Genomic DNA, 5,499 nt, shown 5'->3' with positions numbered 1-5,499 from the left:
TCAGGAGAGCAGGGTCTGGTCATGTATTACCCGGTGTCTATTTTTTAATATTAAAAAACTCGTACCAAACCTGCGATTTAAATATCAGCTAGAGATGACTAAATAATTGAAAATAATTCTTATAATTCAATACGAGAAATGTTCAGTGATCTTGCATTTCTTTTTAGAAACATTATTGGATAACCTATAAAAACACTGAGAGTTCAACTCTTTGGCCCTGTAGATATCCTGATGATTATTAATAATAATAATATTGTAGTAGTGAGAGACAGGATAAGAAAGTCCTTTAATAACATCAAATGTATACTCTAAGAAAGACGTGTGTTCTCTTTGCTTTCCTGCTTGGGGCAGCACCTCCACGTCCAGTCTCCCGGGGGATGCAGAACACCCCTGCGGCCGGGGTTCCTGCAGTCCAGGGCAGGCCACTGTTCCCAGGGTGCCTTCCCCACTAGTTTATTAGAACGACTGCCTTGCGCTCCTCTATCAATGATCAGGTCTGATCGCTGGACAATGCACTTGGCGTTAAAGTTAAAGTCACCACTCGAGCTTTGTCACCACACCGAAATTCTGAGTGTGAAGAAAAGGACGTTTTTTGGCGTGTGTATTTAATGCAAATATTCTCTGTTCGTGCTCTCTAGGTGTATGTAGTTGGCTGGATCCCAAGATTGTGACTCTCCCACTGGTACTGATGAGCTGCTGTCAGAAGGTAGGAAGGTGTACTGAAAATCTTAATAAGAGATGACAGTTTAATTGAGCAGCCTTCCGCAGACAGAGCAGTTTGCACCCAGAAAGCCGCTTTGGGGAATGAGCCATTCACGTTAACTGTGCAGGCGTCTGCGCGAGTGTATATGCTCTTTCCATGAAGTTATCACCAAATGAATCTTAGTATTCAAAGCATCTCCCCAAGAATGCTTTTGAAAGCCTGATGCGTTGTACAGAGCAGTCTCAGTTTTCAGATGGAGGCCGTAATAATGAACGAGTTTATGTAAAACACTGCAGAATAATATATTAGACGCACAAAGCCGACGTGGTGCTTGCTGCCAGGCACAAAGCATTGCAAGCTCTGAAGTATTTCAGACAGATGCTAGCACTTTTGTAACGTCCTCAGTACATCATCTGTGATTGGGCATTATTGTGAACTCAACGACGTCTGAAAGCCAGTCCATTTCGACTTGGCGCTCGTTAGCTGTTACAACTCAGTCCTCACCAGCGATAGCATCCCAGACAATAGCAAGGAAATGAAGCAATTATAGTCCGAGTACTAAAAGTGGAGTTCTTTATTAATTTTATGTCTGTAATATGAAGTTTATTATGGTTTCAAATACGGTTTTGCACTTACTCCACAGCAGCTTAGATATAAAATGTGGAATTTTACTTGCTATTAATCTATAAAGCACAGTAGTACTTTCAAATGGCTGAGCTATTGAAGTATAAAGAATCGCTAACGCATCCATAACTGCCTTTCCTTCAAGCATTTATGAACCATATTGGATGTGGTGCTTATCGTGTAGTTAAACACATTACTGAAAAGTCCTAGCAAGGTGCGGGGCTGGATCATGTTGGCAGCCATTGGTTCCTGGAGGTCGAGTCCTGGAAGGGCCCTAGATCCTCTGTCTTCTTGTTCGTCAACAATCCTCACGCTTCACGCAGTTCCCCTTGGACTGAGCCCGACGCCTCGGGGTGATTACCGCAGGTGTCCAGAAAAGCATCAGCCTGGCTTGAGTCTGAAGAGGCGCAGAGGCAGAAAATGCACTCGCTCGTTTAGTTAATGGGTAATCCCAACCCATTGCTTGGAATATGGCTGACTTAACTTGGATTGCTGTGGCATCTGCCTCCAGCCAGGTTTCTTCTTCTGTCCTTCGCTGGGAGAGAGGAGTCTCTTGGCACTTACTCTTTTCACTCTGCCGCTGTACTTTCACAGCGTCACCGCTCGGTCTTCTGGATCAACTGGGTAGACTGAGTTGCCAGGCCTCTTCTCCAGCCGCCCAGCTGTTTCGATAGCTCTCTCCTGCAGCCTTTGCATTTTCCAGCCGCCTTGCTGATGCATGGACACCAACTCCTTCCCACGGCCCTGCCTGCATTCAGGGTGACACCATGTTGAAGGCTACTTTTTGAGCTCTGTCACTTATCTGGGTCTCCCTCTATTTAAGAAATCCAATTTTTATTAAAAATTAGGATGCTATATGGTCCCGGGGCAAATGTTTTACAATAATCTAAGCATGTTCTGTCCGTCTTTATGAGCCAGGCTTCCGGGCTCATCAGAAGTAGAGTCAGGTCTGTTGGACCAGTTTTCCATAAAATCACCCATCATATCCCCTACAAAACAATAGATCTATGGTCAATACTACAAGTTTCCTCTGACTTCTATTTTATTTTTTTACATCTTTTAAAATGATTGCTCTATGTCAGTTTGTGAGGAGAGAATTCGAATGCAAAGGCATGTTTTTGGTGTACCAGGCTCTTGGGCTCTGAACTGAAACGCATGATGAGGGCATTAGATGAATGCTACAGCACTGTCAATGATATAAACAGCAGTTTGTGCTGGTGGGCAGTCACAAATTAGACAATAGTTTCCAGTCTGTGCCCTAAATGACCCCTCATAATATGAGAGAGAACCCCTGTTTAATCAATTGTTATTGTACAAAAGGTCTAACCAGACTCGCGATGTCCTTGTGCAATGATATCAATATTGTTAATGTTCTATAAATAAGTTACAGCAAGGCTAGCCTGCTTTGCTTTGGTCACAATATACTGTAGGAACATCATGCAAATATTCATGAAAAAATCATGCAAGGATATGGGGGTGTTGGATGCAAAGAACAATTTTTCCAACTATTTAGTTGGTTTAATAAAAGAGCCCACATTTACCCAAAGAGCCTTGTCTGCCTATGCAACGCATATGCTATTTTTTCCTTTTGCTTTTGATATGCCTGGGTTTTTTGCACAACGCCGAAAAAGCGTTGACTACCTTCGACTTACGAGCAAACAGCAAGCACTGTAGCCCCGGAGTCAGGGTACACTGGGGCAAATTCTCCTCTCATTTATACGTGTAAATACACAGTGTTATATTTGACAATGTGCAGAGGAATTGCTAGACCAGTGATTCTCAGCTGGGCTGCTGTGGCACCCTGGGGCGCCTTGAGATCCTTTCCAGGGTGCTGCGGGCTGTCGCACAGTGCTAGGTGTGCAAATGTGAATCACAAATAAATCCCAAAAGATTTCAAACAGGAGCCTATGATGTCCAAACCATGCCGACCCGTGTGGGCTTTGTGTGCTTTGCGCCAGAAACGTAGCTCTATTGTTTTTCCATAGGTGGAAAACGTAGAGCTGACACTGGAAGGCGCCGCTGCATTAACAGCACGTTGTGAGAAAAGGAGTAGTTGGCTCTTTTAAAAAGATCCTGTCGTTTTTCATGTCTTTGGAGGCTTGAAAGTCAAATGTCTTTCTCCCTGAAATTTGTCCTTTTCCTTTCGGGACACGCACCTTTCTTTCTCTTCACCTGTCCTGTCCAGCAGAGTTCGGAGTTGCAATGAGTACGGTCATTACTTTGGTTTTCTGCCACGGATTGTGTTGGCACGGCTTGGGGAATCGTATTAGCTGAGCACTGCCGGGGAGACGGCAGAGGGAGCCCGGGAGCACCAGGACGGGCAGTGGGGTCAGCTCGGGGCTTGTGTTGTTTTTCAGTCGACGGTGGCTGTCGTTTCGGTTTGGCACAAAGGCAGCTAAAATAACATTAGTGCCTTTCAGGTCTTGGATGCAGCAGCTTCATCGCTGGCTCGTGTTCCTCCCCAGATTACATATGTGATCTTTTTAACTCTGAAGGGCAGATTAAACCAGGCCAGAAATCCCTAGGCTGTCCGCACAAATTGGGTGATAGTGAAGCAACCCTTAAAATAAGTTTTAACTTTCTCTTTTCCCCAAATTTCATCTGTGCGGTGTGCAAAAGCTCTGGAATTTGAATGTAACGGGCTACGACGGACGTGCCCTTGCTGCTGGAGGATAACTAATGCATCACAAATCTGTGCTTAGAGACGGGACTCTTTTGAGATGATGCTTTTCTACGTTTACTAGAAAAGTTTCGTTAAACGGCACAAAAATGCTTGCCCCTAGACAAGAAGCCCCCAGTCTCGCGGGGTTTCGGAGCCTCTCGGTGGCCTGCTGGAGTCGCGGAGGGCCACCGCCTAGACCTGGAGAGAAGCTCTTGCTTTGCGCCGTGCTGCTTGTTGTGCTGCAGTCCCCCCTGGACGAGAACCGCCGCGCTACAGCGTCTGGACACTGCACCATCACCTTGCTGTATCTGCAGCTTCTTCGGGTGCAAGAGCTCGTTCACTCCTCTCCCGCACCCCTATTCCCTGCTGAGCGTCCATGGGCAGTGAGTTCAGCAGCTTGCATCTCCCCACGGCTGCTCAGATGATGACGGGAATGCCGGTCGGACTTGTCTGTGCCCCGATAGTCTCCGAGGGCCATGTCTGCACGGTGCGTTTGGCCTGGGTTCAATGCTGCTCCTCGTCTCCCTTTTGTCTACACAGGAAAGGTCTAACGTGGGCTTCGGGGGGCCGCGACCCTGCTCTAGCTGGTCTGGTTCAGCTGCGGTTGGCACTCGCCCACTTTGCGCTGAGTATCCAGACTAATCAGTGAGCGCGCTAATAGTCCTCCAGTGCCATCCCACAATTTCTTCTGGGCTGCACTTTCTGTCCTGTTTCCTCTGTTCTTGTGCCCTGACTCGGTGTTTGAACCCACTCCTTTTTCTCTGCCTTTCCACAGCACAGCATCCGAGGAAGCGCACTAGGCCTCCGCCTGTGGTCCGTAGATTTGATTCCTGGGTGGCGTGCTCACTAAAAGTTCTTGCTCCCAAATGTAGTTCGCTTTTACCTTTGGCAGCTCCACATGGGGTTGAGCACCGTTCTCGCTTCGCTGCCACCAGCAGCAGCAGCTCTGTCACGCGAGCAACTTTCCCTATGCCTGAAAGCTTGCGAAAAACCATTTTTCCAACGATTCAGTTGGCCTAATAAAAGAGATCACATCTGCCCAACGAACCTTGCCAGTCTACAAATGCGTTTGCAGAATGGCTGAGCACAGGGCGCTGCAAATAACTGGGGATGTCCTAGCATGCGGCTGGTTCAGCACTGCTGCAAATGCCCTTTCACAGGTCTCGCGTGGGCAGGACGTCACGGCGGAGGTGACCCATCCGCGCCACGCTGACAAGCCCAGGCCAGCTTTGCAGTGAGACGTACCCCGCGGTTCTGTGGAGGAAGACCTGTACGCTGCATCTGGTTGCACTGACTAGACCATTCGAACGAACGTGGCATTTGGGCATCCCTTACTATCCACAGAAGTGAGCTCTCTCCTGACAGAAGAGCAAAGGACAAACCGGGGGGTTCCCGTCTTATGGACTTTGCGTCAGAAAAAAATTCATCCGCGAAGGGTTACGATGTGGTATTCTGTCCAAAACGCACGTGTATACAAGAGGAACGCCTTGCCAGCATCTATCACTCCTTT

General features: G+C 47.5%; 1 long non-coding RNA gene across 3 annotated transcripts in view; it reads left to right on the top strand.

Moving 5' to 3' along the window:
* The window catches only part of LOC102385135, a 47,178-nt gene that overhangs the window by 3,118 nt on the left and 38,561 nt on the right, over positions 1-5,499 (top strand). For 2 of the 3 annotated variants that reach the window (XR_003096072.1, XR_324866.3), the window contains exon 2: positions 639-706. This is a non-coding gene — a long non-coding RNA (uncharacterized LOC102385135). Of the gene's footprint in view, positions 1-638; positions 707-4,110; positions 4,392-5,499 lie in introns of those variants that run through there. The other variant, XR_003096073.1, reaches the window with a different exon arrangement.

The sequence above is a fragment of the Alligator sinensis genome, unplaced genomic scaffold, assembly GCF_000455745.1.
Source record: "Alligator sinensis unplaced genomic scaffold, ASM45574v1 scaffold1244_1, whole genome shotgun sequence".
Classification (NCBI taxonomy): Eukaryota; Metazoa; Chordata; order Crocodylia; family Alligatoridae; genus Alligator; species Alligator sinensis.
The sequence above is the reverse complement of the archived record's forward strand: the minus strand, read 5'-3'. Positions and strand labels throughout refer to the sequence as shown.